Below are 16,117 nucleotides of genomic sequence, written 5' to 3'. Positions count from 1 at the left end.
AAGAGCTGCACCAGAACTTGGCACCCGAGCAATAACCGCTTTCTTTCCACCCGTCACTGCTTACCTCACTCACTTGACATGGACTGCTGAGATCCGGCTTTTCCTCCTAAAAATAAAGACAAAGAACAATGCTGTGACGCAGCCGCCATTTACCCTTGCTCTACAAACACAAACGGTGACTGACCTTCCTGCGGGAACCCCCTCACCCGGTGTGGGGCGCTCTGCCACGGATTTAATCCATCGGCCTCTGAAAGATAGTGATGACAAAAGTCAAAGGGTTGCATGAGAACTTAACAGCTCCAGCCATCCTGTGTCAATCTAGGAATGCCACCTAGAGGCCAAACTACACTCTACACTACAAATTTCAAGTCCCCGAGCCTTGTCCTATTACACCTATATGCCAGACGGTACAGCAGGGCAGAGCAGCTCCAGAGAAAACCCACACAGGCACCCGTGATACAGCAGATGACAAATGCGGGGAAGCAACGAGGAGAGAAAACTCTCGGTGAGAAGAATGACCGCAGGCCCATCGAAGGGCTAAAGCAGAAGACACGAGACACCCAGTAGAGACAGAACACACAATAGACAAGCTGCACAACGTGCACTGGGACTGCTCTGCCTGGCACGCCTCAGCGCTGTGATCGAAAGGGAGACTTGCCCTTTAGGGGCCCTAAAGGGGCCCCTTCTTAGACATCCCCATCTCTGAAGCTGACTCAATATTCCCTCCCGGCGAGCCCCGACCCGACACCCCGCTTGCATCCCCTCAACTTATCTCTCGGACATCCAGGGATGCGAATCCTCCTCAGGTGCAAAAGAAGGCCGCTCACCGTCTGGGAAGCTCCTGCCGTCATCGGGCTGTTGTCTCTTAGTCGGCTACGATAAAAAAAAACCAAACGTCAAGGCCTGAACTTAGCGGGACGTGGGCCACTACAATTCTTGTACTCACCATCGCCTAAGATGGCCGGGGTCCTCGGGCCGCACGCTTCGGCCGCGCTCCGAGGCTGACGCCACCGTGGCAGGCTATACCTGAGCTACGAGGAGACAGGCCATGTGGCATTGCTGAAACCCGAGTGGACCCTCGCTCCTCCCTCCCTCCCCGACTCGCCGCAACTCCTCGGCCGTTGCCTTCACGTGGAAAAGGTCAAGGCTTCGTCGCAGAGTCCCGTAATACTTGCGGAGAGCTCACGGGGGCGGCGAGCCGGGTCCGTCGGCCGGTCGGCAAGGGGGGGGGGGGGGGCGGTGTAATACTAGTGGACCACCTAAAACGCACAAAAGACAATGGATGTTAAGAGCTGCACCAGAACTTGGCACCCGAGCAATAACCGCTTTCTTTCCACCCGTCACTGCTTACCTCGCTCACTTGACACGGACTGCTGAGATCCGGCTTTTCCTCCTAAAAATAAAGACAAAGAACAATGCTGTGACGTAGCCACCATTTACCCTTGCCCTACAAACACAAACGGTGACTGACCTTCCTGCGGGAACCCCCTCACCCGGTGTGAGGCGCTCTGCCACGGATTTAATCCGTCTGCCTCTGAAAGATAGTGATGACAAAAGTCAAAGGGTTGCATGAGAACTTAACAGCTCCAGCCATCCTATGTCAATCTAGGAATGCCACCTAGAGGCCAAACTACACTCTACACTACAAATTTCAAGTCCCCGAGCCTTGTCCTATTACATCCATACACCAGGCTATGCAGCAGGGCAGAGCAGCTCCGGGACAAACCCAAGCAGGCAGCCGTGACACAGGAGATGACAAACAAGAGGACACTACGAGGAGAGAAAACTCTGGGCTAGATGAGCACAAGGACCAAGAGAATGAGGAATGAGATGACCTAGGCGAGACCAGCGGTGAGCCGACTAGGCTCCAAGAACCCTGGCAGAAGAGGACGCTAACAGAAAGACTTAATCCAAGAACCGCAAAGATGGATGCCCGAGAATTGTATGGGCAGAATCCTCTAGCTGTCTTCGCATTCTTACAAGTCCTCATCCCCTGTAATGGATCATTGTGGTGCACAGCTGTCGATGCAGCTCAGAACAAGACCTGAAAAGACACCCGACTCAACATTGCTAAAGAGACGCAATTCTGATGAAGTTCCAAGCTCAAGAGTCAAAGGATCGATGGTATCAGCACCACACTGAGGAACACCAAGAGAAGAGATGCTAAGAATAACGCCCAGCGTTTGCAATAAGCAGCTCAGAGGGCTAAGACAAAAGACCTGTGACACGAGATGCCCAAAAGACAGAGAACACACAATAGACAAGTGACATGCACCAGGACTGCTCTGCCCTGCACACCTCGGCATTGTGATCAAGATTTTCCCTTTATGTTGGCCTAAGGGTCCCCTTCTTGGGTATCCCCACCTCCAAATCTGACTCAAAAATCCCTCCTGGCGAGTCCCAACTCAACACTCTGCTGTCAGCCCATCTGTGGGTCACAAGCCTTGACTTATCTCTCAGACGTCTGCCTCGGGCACAAAAGAAGGCCGCCTCACCATCCGAGAAGCTCCCGCTGTCATCGGGCTGTTCTCTCTTAGTCGACTGCCACAAAGAAAACCGAACAAACATCAGTGCATGAACTTAGTGGCACCTCAGCCAAAACCCGACAATTCCGCTACTCACCGTCTCCTAATAGGGCCAGGGTCCTCGGGCCGTACGCTTTGGCCACGCTCCGATACTGACACTGTCATTGCAAGGTATACCTGGATTAGGAGGAGACAAGGTGATGCGACATTGCTGAGACTTGAGCAGACCCTCACTCCTCCTCCCCCTCCCTGACTCGATGCAACTCCCCAGCCGTTGCCAAAGGCTGCTCAGAAAGACCCTTCGAACGGAAAAGGTGAAGGCTTGGTCGAATAGTCCCATAATATTTTCAGAGGGCTCACAAGGGTGGCGAGGCAGGTCTGGCAGCAAGGAGGCTCGGAGAATACAAGCAGACCACCTAAAACACACAAATGACAACGGATGCTTAGAGCTGTACCAGAACTTGACACCCAAGGAATGACAACTTTTTCTTTCCGCCTCTCACCGCTTACCTTGCTCACTTCATTTTGACTGCTGCGATCCGGCTTGACCTCCTAAAAATAAAGAACAATGCTGTAACGTAGCCACCATTTACACTTGCCCTGCAAACACAAACGGCGACTGACCTTCCTGCGGGAACCCCCTCACCCGGTGTGGGGTGCTCTGCCACGGATTTAATCTGTCTGCATCTGAAAGAAAGTGATGACAAAAATCAAAGCGATGCATAGGATCTTAATAGCTCCAGCCATCCTGTGTCAATCTAGGAATACCACCTTGAGGTCAAACTACACCCTACATTACAAACTTCAAGTCCCTGGGCCCTGTCCTATTACACCTATATGCCAGACGGTGCAGCAGGGCAGAGCAGCTCCAGAGAAAACCCACACAGGCACCCGTGATACAGCAGATGACAAATGCGGGGAAGCAACGAGGAGAGAAAACTCTCGGTGAGAAGAATGACCGCAGGCCCATCGAAGGGCTAAAGCAGAAGACACGAGACACCCAGTAGAGACAGAACACACAATAGACAAGCTGCACAACGTGCACTGGGACTGCTCTGCCTGGCACGCCTCAGCGCTGTGATCGAAAGGGAGACTTGCCCTTTAGGGGCCCTAAAGGGGCCCCTTCTTAGACATCCCCATCTCTGAAGCTGACTCAATATTCCCTCCCGGCGAGCCCCGACCCGACACCCCGCTTGCATCCCCTCAACTTATCTCTCGGACATCCAGGGATGCGAATCCTCCTCAGGTGCAAAAGAAGGCCGCTCACCGTCTGGGAAGCTCCTGCCGTCATCGGGCTGTTGTCTCTTAGTCGGCTACGATAAAAAAAAACCAAACGTCAAGGCCTGAACTTAGCGGGACGTGGGCCACTACAATTCTTGTACTCACCATCTCCTAAGATGGCCGGGGTCCTCGGGCCGCACGCTTCGGCCGCGCTCCGAGGCTGACGCCACCGTGGCAGGCTATACCTGAGCTACGAGGAGACAGGCCATGTGGCATTGCTGAAACCCGAGTGGACCCTCGCTCCTCCCTCCCTCCCCGACTCGCCGCAACTCCTCGGCCGTTGCCGAAGGCTACCCGGATGGCACCGTCACGTCGAAAAGGTCAAGGCTTCATCGCAGAGCTTTGCGATACTTGCGGAGGGGTCACGAGGGCGGCGAGCCGGGTCCGTCAGCCGTTCTGCGAGGGGGTTCGGCGTAATGCAAGTGGACCGCCTAAAACGCACAAATGACAATGGATGCTAAGGGCTGCACCAGAACTTGGCACCCAAGCAAGAACAACTTTTTCTTTTCAGCGGCCACTGCTTACCTCGCTCACTTGACATGGACTGCTGAGATCCGGCTTTACCTCCTAAAAATGAGGACAGGACAACAGTGGAACAGAGCCACCGCGTTACGCTTGCCCTGCAAACACAAACGGCAACTCACCTTCCTGTGCGAACCCCCTCACCTAGTATGGAGCGCTCCACCACAGATAGAATCGATCTGCGTCTGAAAGACAGTGATGACAAAAGTCAAAGCGCTGCATGAGAACTTAAAGGCTACAGGCACCTTGTGTCAATCTAGGAATACCATCTAGACGGCAACTACAGCCTACACAACAAATTTCAAGTCCCCGGGCTTTGCCCTATCGCACCTATAATGCCAGACTATGCAGCAGGGCAGAGCAGCTCCGGGCCAAACCCACGCTGGCCCCTGTGACACGGGACGTGACCAACAAGGGGGTGCAACACGGAGAGAAAACTCCCAGTGAGAAGAAAGGCCGCCAGTCACCTCTAAGGGCTAAGGAAAAAGACACACGATGCGAGAAGCCCAAAAGACGCAGAACACACGATAGACGAGTGACACGACATGCACCGGGACTGTTCTGTCCTACGTGCCTCAGCATTGTGATCAAAAGTGAGACTTTCCCATCGTGTGGCCTAAAGTGGCCATTTCTTGGACATCCCCGTCTCCAGAGCTAATTCAAAAATCCTTCCGACGAGTCCTGACCCGGCACATCGCTCTCATCCCCTCTGTGAGGCGTAGCCCTCCACTTATCTCTCGGAGGTCCGGGAATGCGAATCCAGGTCAGGTGTGAAAGAAGGCCGCCTCGCCATCTGGGAATTTCCTGCCGTCACCGGGCTGTTGTCTCTTAGTTGGCTACAAGAAAGAAAACCAAACGTCAAGGCGTGAACTTAGTGGCACACTGGCCAAAACCCAACAATTCTTGTACTCACCATCTCCTAAAATGGCCAGGGCCCTCGGGCCACATGCTCCGGCCGCACTCCCAGTCTGACGCCGCCGTCACAGGGCATACCTGAGATAAGAGGAGACAAGGCCACGTGGCATGGCTGAAACTTGAGGGGACCCTCACCCCTCCTCCCCCCCTCCCCCAACTTGCCACAAATCCTCAGCCATTGCCAAATTCAACGTGGAGGGCACCTTCAAATGGAAAAGGTCAAGGCTCCGTCACAGAGTCCCGTGATACTTCCAACAGGCTCACGATGGCGGCGAGCCGGGTCCATCAGCCGGTGGCAAGGCGATTCAGCATAAAAAAGTGGACCACCTTAAACATACAAACAACAACGGATGCTTAGAGCTGCACCAGAACGTGGCAACCATGCAATAACAACTGGTTCTGTCCACCGGTCACTGCTCACCTCACTCATTTGACATTGATTGGTGATACCTGGCTTTACTTCCTAAAAATTAAGACAAAGAACAATCTGGTGACATAGCCACTGTTTACACCTCCCCTGAAAAGCTGAATGACAATGGACCTTCCCGGGGGAGACAGGGCAAAACAAAACGGAAAGGCATATACCGACATAGGGTCTGAAAGCATGGCATTGCCGGATTAGTTTCCATCTGAAACCGCTTGACCGTGACCTCTTTCCGCAAGGGCCTCTGTCATATTGGACCAGCGGTTGGAATGCTTCAGACCACCTGTAAAACACAAAAAAACAAAGGATGTTTATAGTTTTATTACTAACACATTAAAACTCCGGTAACATCCAGCTCTGTGCTGGAATCAATACTCATCTCAGTCACCAATACTCATCTGGCTCATGGTGCCCCCGGTACCAGTACCTGGCCGTACCAAGCGCTTCGCATCTTCTAATGAAACAAAGAGCCAAACAACGGGGTAAGCATTGAAGAAAGTCAGGCTGGAGCTTGGGCTTCAGGTGCCAACCCACCTCATTGCTGTGCTCCTCTGGCCTCCTCCATTTGTGTCTGGTTTACATCCTATCCCTCTGCAAAAAAAATTATTTGTCAAAGTCACTCAGGCACACAGGGAAAGCTTCGCCTTCCCCAAGTTCTCATTTCTCAAAGCAAACCATCTAGGAGCCGCAAACAGCATGCATTAAAACAAATGACTAGAAAACTGCGAGACACTGCAGTACTTCTCCCATGCCTCCACCGACCTTGCATGAACTGGCTGCGGTTGCTCCATCCGAGGTGTGGCTCAGGTGGCTAAACAAAGCAAAAAGTTCCCCGTAAAGTCTTCTTTCTACTCCACCTACCCCCCCAGTCTACTCCACAGGGCAGAGCAGTTTCAGGCTAAACACAAACTACACATTATACTACAAACAGTGTGACACTAGGATGATAAAAAAAGCTCTCAGGAAGAAGAATAATGGCAAGGACCGAGACAACGCCAAAGAGATGACTGATGGTATGGCGATGGTGGAGGCTCTACGGAGCAGAAGAAAAAAACTGTAACAATGACCTGTGAGAAGGACTGTTGGTCACGATGATCAAGATGGCTGCGAGACAATGCTACATTCAGAATGTTCCCCATATCCTTACAGTCTTAGAAGCCCCAGGACATGACAGCTCACGGCTGCAAAGGATGGATGGCAATAGAGCCAGGAACAAGGCCTCAAAAGGCATCCGACTCGACGCTTCTGAGATGCGATTCCAAGATGGGATTCCAAGATGTGGCTGAGCCCGCCGGTAAAAGAACAAATTATATTGGCATCATGCCGATAAAGTACAAATATTCAAGAACCTAGAGATGGCAGCCAATGCTTGTAATAAGGCCCTCAAAGGGAAAAGGCAAAGATATCTGATCCAAGGGATCCCAAAAGCATGCTAGACAGCACAAGACTGAGGGGAACTGCTCTGCATGTCCTACGGTTGCAATCAAAAGTAGAGCTGCTCTCTTTAGCTGTCCAAAGAAGCCCCTTAAAGGGCATCCCCTTTCCCCTCTGCTAATTTTTACATCTCTCCCAGGAATTTCTAACCCGCTGCTCTGCTGGCATCCCATCCCCAGGTTGTGGCACCCAACTTATCTTTCAAATGATCCGCGATGTGCATCCGCATTGGACGCGAAATAAATCTGCCTCAGCCATCTTGGAAGGCCCCGCAATTGCCGGGTAGCCTCTTGGATAAAAAAAGAGCCAAAATCAATAGACGAGTTTAGGAGCACATGGGCCAAATCCCAACAAGTCAGCTGCTCGCTCGCTCCTAAGTGCGCCTAGGTCCTCAAGTCTCTGGCTTTAGCCCATGTCAAGGCTGTGGCTGTTATTATGATGGGCACCTGCATTAGCGAGAGACAAAGTTACGAGGCATTTCTGTGAGTGCAGTGGATGCGTTTGTGGGCCGTAAGACGCACGTAAATGCATCTGCTGCACGTGTAGAAAAGCTTTAGGGGGCCCCAAATGGACACTGTTTCCTACTATGCTGCCTTCAAAACCTCCCCACAATAACCCCTAGTCCAATACCCTGCACACCCCCTCCCTCTCCCAGTCACAATCCTTGACTATTAGAAGCCTCGATCTCAGTCATCATCTTTGACATGGGGCAAATCCCTTTTGGGACACAATGCATTTGCTGAAAAAAATTGAAGTATCGCACTCAACGCAATCTGGAATTGCGGGAAGTTACACAACTCCTAAAAAAAATACAAGAACAAAAACAGAAATCGCAAAAGCACCTTATCACCCCTGAATGCACAACCAAAAATTGTGAACTTATACACTCTCTGTGTTCAATGCTATCTTCTTCACAGTGCCTTTAAGGCCTCTGATGCTTTAGATACCAAAAGCACCTACTGAAAACAAGCTAAGCTGAAAGATCCCTTTCATTGAAATAAGAGGAAAGCTCTTGTCACAGTCACTCCCAGGGAGGGAATGAAGCCCTTTGCCAAAGGCTGGGGTTGATATAGCTCTGGCCGGGCCCGCCTCTCGATCCCACAATGCCCAGGAAAAGGGAGGAGGCAAATACCGCAAGGTATAAAAGCTCTTGGAGGAGCAGTGGTCATTTGGCTCCTCTGACTTAAATTCGAGATGAGTAAAAGGCTCAATAGAGAAGAAAACTCTTCAGGGAAATGATGACACTTTCTTTTTTGCTTCAACAACATCAAGCAAAAGGGCAGAAAACCGGTAAGAAATAAAACATTGTGTTTTGGCAGCACAGCTAGATAACTTGGATAATTTGTTCCTAACTTGGATAAATATTCCTTGGTGATTAATAAGTAGTATTCCACATGTGACTAAGGTAGAGAGGAATAGTAATTGTATGAATGATGTAACTCTCATTGAGATCTCTAATTAGGGCTATATACATTAAAAATAAAAATAAGAAAAATTAATACACTCCCAGGTGGCATTAGGGTTACATCTGTGCCAGACTCGCTCCCATATGACATTCAGTACCGGGGCTCGGGTAGGAGCACCCTGAAACACAGATTTAAATCCTTAAAATGCTCAAAAAGGGAGAGCTTCCTTCAATTGAGCTCCTTACAATGCGGGAATGGGCACCAGTTACCTCCACTTAAACTGATACGGTGGCAAATAAATGGCTTCTCCCCTTCAATTTAATCCCCTAAACTATTGGGAAAAGAGGGGTTTCCTCACTTTAAATCTCTCCAGTGATGGAAAAAGGGGGATTTTTCCTCAATTCAAACCTTTAAAAAGGAGGGACAACTGGGCTTCCCCCTCAATTTAAACCTTAGGACAATGAAAAGGGGGAAGCTACCCTTAATTCAAATGCATAAAAGAGCATTGTTGAGGTTTTCCCCTTCCATTTAAACTGGAAAATAATGGACAGTGAGGATTCCCTGTCAATTTATACTCCTGATGGCATGGAAAATGCAGGGTTTCCCTCAAATGAGACCATTAAAATGACAGGGGAAGCAGATACCCCCCCAATTTTAACACAGACAATTATGGAAAAAGGAAGCTGATTATCTCAATTTAAGCTCCTTTTCTCCTAATAACTCTCTCTTTTCTGGGGGCACTGGGGAGGGACTGGGGGCTCTGAAGAGGGGCTGATGAGATGAAAGGGACCTCACAGGCTCCCCTGCCTGCTCAGGTGCCGCCCCTTGGCACAAAGGTTTTTCCCTGGGCATTTTCTTGAAGCGATGTTCTGTACCCAGGTGCATCCGGCCAACTTCCCAGCTCCTGCCGGATGCTGTGACCGTTGTTCCCGGAGGGGCTCTCGAGATGCCTCCGTTGGCCCCTCTCGACCAGCAGCTCCCTGCATAGGTGTGCCCAGGGAACCCTCTGAAAGCAGCCTGTGGCAAGAGCCGCCCCCTCCTCATTCTCACTGGTCGCACCTGGGGCTGCTGGATCTTGGAGTGCAGGGATGAGGCAGAGAATGGTCCTGCCGGTTGTTCCCTCCCCTGCGCGGGCCATCGTCCACCCCCGAAACACCGGGGTGTTTCGGGGCTTTCCTTTCCGTGGAAAAGGCCCGGCCTTCTCGTCCGGGTGCCCGTGGCCAAAACTGGGATCCTGCCTTCAAAATTCCGTATGTCCTAGACTTGTAACTACCAAGGAAATTCCCCACAGATCACAAGCAATTACCAGTAATTTCTCTTCCATAATCATTACTGACTTGCGTTTCCATTGAAGTGTTTGACGCACCCCTTGAGGGGTCGGGGGTTTGGCCGGGTTGTTTATGGCTGATCCTGGCAGGCACGCCCATCACCAGTCCACCCTGAATTTCAGTGAAATATTGATATTGTTTATAAATACTCCCTCTGCCTGCTACTCGATCTTTCCTTGTGCATCTGCAGGGAGCAGATTGACTCCATCCTTTGATCCCAACTGCAGCTCTCCGGCCCAAATGCCGGTCCTCGTGGACACAATCTAAGCAGAAAACTACTATGTGTTTGCTTTTGAAGTAAAAGTCTTATTGCATCTGGCTGTACAATTAAAATAAATACCTGTGTTGATGGTCACTGTAAGAAAGCTTTTCAGAGGATAAAATATCCATTTTGGTAGCACAGATCCCATTTTGACAATGTTGCATTCTTGTGGGTTTGGGAATCCTGCCTGTATAAGACATCTGAAAATTGGTATTTTGCAAATTGATATCTTGAAACAGAGTCATTTTGATATTTTGGAACTTGAGACTCTGCTATTATGAAATGGGAAAAAAAAAAGGTATTTTGGAACCTGGTAGTTTGCAATTTTGAAACAGGGTAACTTTGGTATTTTGGAACTTGGTCATCTGGTATTTTAAAACTGAGATTTTGAAACCTGGTTTTCTGGTATTTTGAAATTTGGGTTTCTCTTATTTTGAAACAATGTTATTCTAGTATTTTGGAACCTAGTTTTTGGTAGACTGTTTTTTTAGTATTTTTTAAGATGAGCTTTTAGTATTTTTGTAATCCCAGGGTTTGGTTTTTTGTAATCTGTGCTTGGCAGGGACCTGGGACATCCTAACTGAGTCTCTTGGCTTCATTTGCTGTCTTCCACTACAATTAACCTGGCATGGAAACTGTTAAATAGCAGACTATATGATGAGACACCTCCTGAAACAAATAAATTGCAGTTAAATGTCTCTTCCTACACTAACACCTGGCCCAGTTTAAATCCATATTTAGCCCTTAATCAGGGGGGATGGGGAAGCAGAGGTTAAATGATTTACTAAGAAGTTTTTTGTTAAAAGCAATGCATACAGCTTGCTCAACACTTATCGTGCCTACCAAAGCAAGATGAGAAGATAGTGGACTATTGATAAAGGGAAGGAATCTTGACCAAAGATCCTGTTTTTAACCTAACTCAAACCAGTCTTGAAGTTTAGACTTGGGCCAGGGACATAAAGAGCATGCACATGGAAGCAAGGTGAAAAGTTCAGGATGAGGAAGACCCTTTACTTCATCTGAGGAAGACCCTTATTTCATTCCGGAGACCCCTGCCCACAACCACCAGACAACGCTGCACAAGTGCAGCGCAGACATAAGTGACTTTTGGGCTCATTGTAATACAAAGCGAGGCTAGGCAATGAATAGGTATAGGCATATTGGGAAACTTAATGAATATGGAACTTGTAACCCGATATATACCAAGCTGAATGCAGCTGTCGGCATGCATGACTTTGGAGGAACTATTCCCCCATGTGTTCCAGTGCTGGAATAAACATACCTACTTTACTATTTATTCCAGCAGTGGAATCTTTTCTGCATATCAGCCTGACTCTTCCTCTCCTCCCATTTCCCACCACTCCACTCAGGGCTTTCCACACTCACTCTTTTCCTCCCTCAGTGGCATCACAGCAGAACACAGCAAGGTTTTGGCTGGCACTTGAGCTCTCCAAGTTGATCTTACCAAGAACTCTTCTGCTTTTCACTGCACCAGCCACAACAACATTTGCTCACTAAAATAAATGCTTTCCACAATGAACTGAAGGTGCAAGGGAACAAGTGCTGCACAGCAATATTTTTCAGCCTGAGGACAAAGAAATACTTTCTAAGGTTTGGATCCTGTTCCAGTGCACCGGAACCAAATCAATCTGCTTCTACTCTGAAAACATCAGCAACACCAAACCGAGATGCCAGCATGAAGCACCTCACTGTTCCTACCCTGCCTGTGCCTCACACCCTGCTTCGTCGTGCCCTGCTCTACCACGCTACAGACTGCCGGGAGCAAGATTCATCCTTGAGAATCGTCACACTGATATCCTTGAACATTCCAACCTCAATGCCAATATTGTAGGAACCTCCTGCATTCCATTCCCTAGTACAGCAACAAGAAAAAGTCCTCACCCACCCTGCATCTTCAAAAAATAGTGTACAAGGTTTAAATAAGCCTTGTGGTTTGAGGGGGACCATCTGCCCAAAAAGCCCAACTCTGCATCCAGATGAAATGAACACCACTGTTATAAACATACTATAATACTGGCTTCTCGCAAGTATAAAAGTAGGTATTATATAATGTTAGAAATGCTTTTTGCTGTGTGGATGTGGTTTTCTCTCTTTTTAGCAAGAATGTTAGCAAGTGTGACCAAGTAAAATAACCTCCAAGCGAACAGAGGATGAGGCCCGAGAAGCTGCTAATCAACACTTTGTCCAGGGAACAAAAGGGCCCAAAGGCTACTCCGCCCGAAGAACGGGCGGCCAGGAGAGTCCGAGAGCTGCTATCACCGCTCTGCCCGGAGAGACGAAGAGGCCCAAAGCTGCAATCAGCCCTGTCTAGAGAATTAAGAGATCCACCCTACCATCGACTCTTACCTAGCGAGCCCAACCCCAAGAATCAAAAGAAATAAAACCGCAAGGCAGAAGAGTACGCATGCTTTAAAAAGGCGGAACCAAGGAGTGGCCATGCAGAACAGCTCCGGGAAAAGTTTGAATATTAATCGAGAACAGACAGTAAAAATAGTATAAAAAGGACTCACCTCGAGCATCAGGTGTGCTCTTGGCAGAGCGCCAAGGCATCCAGCCATTACCCCTTTGCTTTATTTTATGTGTCTCTTTGTCTTTATATTAAACCCTTTAAATTCTCACAGGAGAGTGAACCTCGTTTTTCACACCACAAATAGATCAGTGAACAACAGATGCACGGCACACTGTCAGCTTGGACCTCCAATTATCTCCACCCCTGCCGCTGGATTAACACAGCAATGGAAATATGACACCACGAAGGTCTCATGAGAGAGTACAATATACATGGAACACCGCTTCCAGCAGGCACCCACGTTGGTATTTAAAGGCGTGGCTCAGTTAAAGAGCAACACCAAAAAAAGTCCCCAGGCAAAAAGCCTGGGAAGTCGGGGTTGGGTTTTTTCCAATCTTCCTTTCAGTGACTTTTGCAAGCAAGCTCTGAAGCGGACAAGCCACAAGCGTCCCCCAGCGTCCCTTGCCGGGACTCGGGCCGGGCTGGCGCCGTTCCACGGTGCGAGGGGACCGGAAAAGCCACGCGACCCACGGCACCGGCGGCACTCGGCGACCGGGGGCGACCCCGCGCTCCCGGACCCGGGCGGAGCGCGGCTCCCGGCACGGAAGCGGCTCCTCCGGCAGGCGGGGGCGGCCCCGCGCCGGGAGAGCCCCGCCCGCCCCCGGCGCCTGCCGAGCAGCACCGGGCCGAGGGGGACCCGGCGGCGCCCGAGCCCCGCGCACGGAACGCACGCAGCGGGCGCGACGACAGGGAGCGGCTCGGCTCCGCGCCTCGTCTCCCGCCTGCCCGCCCTGACAGCGCTCGCCTGGGCTCCGCACGGCTCGGACCGCGGCGGCTCCGTCGGTCCCTGTCAGCAGCCCAGTCCCCAAACTGCCATTCCTCCTTAGAAGGGGCCAGAAAGGGCCTCCCCAGGGGCCAGGAGTGCTCCCGCGCAAGACATTGGGGGCCGGGGCACGGGCAAAAGCGCCCTCAAATGCAGCGGCACGCCCCCATCTAAACCCTTCAAATGCTGGAAGAGCTGGAGTTTCCTTCAATTTAACCCCTGGAACTGAGGCAACGGGCAGTGTTTACCACAATTTAAACCAATACAATGGCAAATAAATGGGTTCTCCCCTTCAGCTCAATCCCCTGAAATATCAGAAAGAGACGGGCTTTCCTCAAATTAAATCTTTCAAATAATGGGAAAACGGCGATTTTTACCTCAATTAAAACCCTTAAAAAGCAGGGACAACAGGGCTTCCCCCTCAACGTAAACCTCAGGATGATGAAAATGCGGGGGGGTTACCCGCAATTCAAACCCCTAAAGTGGCAAGACCCGTGCTCTCCCCTTCCATTTAAAGTGGAACGTGGGAACTCCCTATCAACTGATAACCCTAACACCATAGAAAAGGCAGGTTTTCCTTCAATCAATACCCTTAAAGTCACAAGTGAAGGGGCATCCCCCCAGTTTAAACACAGGCAATAACGAAAGAGGAATTTCTTCCGGCAATTTACACCCCTTTTGTCCTCGCAACCCCCTTTTTTTTTTTTTCTGGAGGTACTGGCGGGGGAGGAGGGGGGGGGCGGGCGTGTCGAGGGGTTGGCAAGATGAAATCAAAAGGAAAAAGGGGAAAGGAGAAAGATCCCCCTTGCAAATCCACACCGTGGCTCACCTGCTACTCCCCGGCACAAAGGTTCATCCCTCGGCACCTCATTTAAGCAACGCTCCACATCCAAGCGCTCCCCCAGACCCTGGGAGACGCTCTCACCGTCCTTCCGTGAGAGACACCCCCCGCCCCCCAGGAGCCCGGCATAAGCGCCTCTCTTCCAGCATCGCCGTGCAAAAGTGAGTTGAGGAAACCCCTCCTAAAACAGCCCCCGGCAGGAGCCGCCCTCTCCTCACCGTCACAGCTCACACCTGGGGCTGCTCTGACCCCTCATCATCCTCACAGCTCACACCCGGGGTTGTTGCCAGTCCCAGTGTGAGGGCAGGTGCAGAAAGGATTTGCTGCTCATTCCCTGGACAGCTCATCCTCTGCACCTGACACACTGGGGCACCGGGCTTTCCTTCCTATGGATAACAGATATTTGATGCAAGTTGCAGGTGAACTGTCAGGGTTGGGTTTTGAAATACTTCTTTAACTATAAAAAATTCTGTAATTATGCATGTGATTTTTGACATTTGATATACAAGACTAAATCTCTTGCTGGTTTTCGAGTATTGCATTGAAAGTCCATGTACTTTCTCTTCTTTCCCTGTTCCAAGAGAGTTCTTTGGAAGCTTGTGTTATCTGTGAGAAGGTTGCAACATCAGAACTACTGATTCCAGTAGTTCTGGACTTGATGTATTGTTACCTCTATTATTGCTTAGATGCAGTGTTTTAAACAAAACTAGGAGGCTTCAAGAGCAAATTGAAGGAAAGGGTTGTAGAGAAGGGGCAGAGAAAGAATGTAGAGAACCTGATTTAGGATTGAAATCCATCAGTCTGCTGCTTCAGGCTCCTTACAGGAGGTGGTGAAGGAGTTTGGTAAGGAACTTTCATGTAAGCAGTAGTGTAGGTTTGCAGAGGTGTTTGGCAGAACCAAGGGAATTTGCTACAAATCATACCTCTCAAATAGCAATTTACAACAACACAATCATCCCAGTTTTTATTTCAGCCCTAAGCTCTATCTGAAAATCATCAACCAGAGGTATTTGTGCCACTGCCGGAGAGTATCTCAGGCCTCTGAGCTGAGCTATAGGGCGGTTTGTTCTTCCTGGAAGTTCTTGAACAGTGAAAGTGCTCCATAAGCACTTGTCAAATAATAGCCTCCTGTGAAGGACAGCAAGGGAAGAACGTCTCAGAGTGGTCTCAGTCACAGGTACAGACCGTTTTCTTTGAGATGTATAAATACATCCAGAGAGGCACCCAGACACACACACGGATATACAGAAAGTCCCTTTATTCTATGGCCAAAATATTTACACACAAAAGGAAAACAGCTCATTGGCCTGCAAAACGCAGGAGGGTGTATTCTCAGCCACTGAGACGCATTCAGTGGTTGCATGTGCTCCATATGATACAGCGGTGCCTACGGCTGGGTCCACTCATGCTGAGGAAAGCCGATTCCTTAAATGACTCCTGTCTCTCCTTTACTCCCACGTGTTTATTCCTCTACTCTTGGAACACCAGCTTTATTTTAAATGATTATCTAACAGTGTTTTGTCTTCTTCCCAAGCTTCAGAGGTGGATGAAATAAACATGGCTGCTTAAACAAAGTAAAAGACAATCTACCGGTGTTCATCAACATCAAAGCAACCGCTCTTAGTGGCAATAAAGCAACAATTGAGTGTGAGATTTGTACTCTGCAATCATCCCAAAGGGTTGCCTTTGTTTTTAAAACAACAACTGGTCTGTCACCTTTGTGGCATTCCCCATAATGTCCAACTCATTCGGGAGATGGTGTATACAGTCCTGCATACTCCACCTTTATTACACAAACAGAGAACAAACTAAAGCCACAACAGAGT

General features: G+C 49.7%; 4 long non-coding RNA genes across 6 annotated transcripts; all 4 read right to left on the bottom strand.

The window, feature by feature from the left end:
• Positions 1–2,494: 2,494 nt before the first annotated feature.
• Positions 2,495–4,089, bottom strand: LOC125336529. 2 transcript variants are annotated; one of them, XR_007207790.1, is made up of 6 exons: positions 3,912–4,089; positions 3,150–3,838; positions 3,036–3,077; positions 2,886–2,941; positions 2,623–2,702; positions 2,495–2,541 (listed from the first exon to the last, which is right to left on the bottom strand). It is a non-coding gene; the product is annotated as an uncharacterized LOC125336529 (long non-coding RNA). The 2 variants fall into 2 exon arrangements; XR_007207791.1 differs by having other exon boundaries at positions 3,992–4,089.
• A 107-nt stretch (positions 4,090–4,196) lies between these two features.
• Positions 4,197–4,948, bottom strand: LOC125336530. The gene is made up of 4 exons (XR_007207792.1): positions 4,880–4,948; positions 4,451–4,513; positions 4,332–4,373; positions 4,197–4,237 (listed from the first exon to the last, which is right to left on the bottom strand). It is a non-coding gene; the product is annotated as an uncharacterized LOC125336530 (long non-coding RNA).
• Positions 4,949–5,129: 181 nt separating this feature from the next.
• LOC125336528 lies at positions 5,130–5,720 on the bottom strand. The gene is made up of 4 exons (XR_007207789.1): positions 5,665–5,720; positions 5,447–5,570; positions 5,242–5,321; positions 5,130–5,164 (listed from the first exon to the last, which is right to left on the bottom strand). It is a non-coding gene; the product is annotated as an uncharacterized LOC125336528 (long non-coding RNA).
• A 128-nt stretch (positions 5,721–5,848) lies between these two features.
• Positions 5,849–14,472, bottom strand: LOC125336780. 2 transcript variants are annotated; one of them, XR_007207846.1, is made up of 3 exons: positions 14,280–14,472; positions 6,095–6,258; positions 5,849–5,950 (listed from the first exon to the last, which is right to left on the bottom strand). It is a non-coding gene; the product is annotated as an uncharacterized LOC125336780 (long non-coding RNA). The 2 variants fall into 2 exon arrangements; XR_007207847.1 differs by lacking the exon at positions 14,280–14,472 and adding an exon at positions 12,629–12,670.
• Between the last annotated feature and the right edge of the window lie 1,645 nt (positions 14,473–16,117).

The sequence above is a fragment of the Corvus hawaiiensis genome, chromosome 21 (genome assembly GCF_020740725.1).
Source record: "Corvus hawaiiensis isolate bCorHaw1 chromosome 21, bCorHaw1.pri.cur, whole genome shotgun sequence".
Classification (NCBI taxonomy): domain Eukaryota; kingdom Metazoa; phylum Chordata; class Aves; order Passeriformes; family Corvidae; genus Corvus; species Corvus hawaiiensis.
The sequence above is the reverse complement of the archived record's forward strand: the minus strand, read 5'-3'. Positions and strand labels throughout refer to the sequence as shown.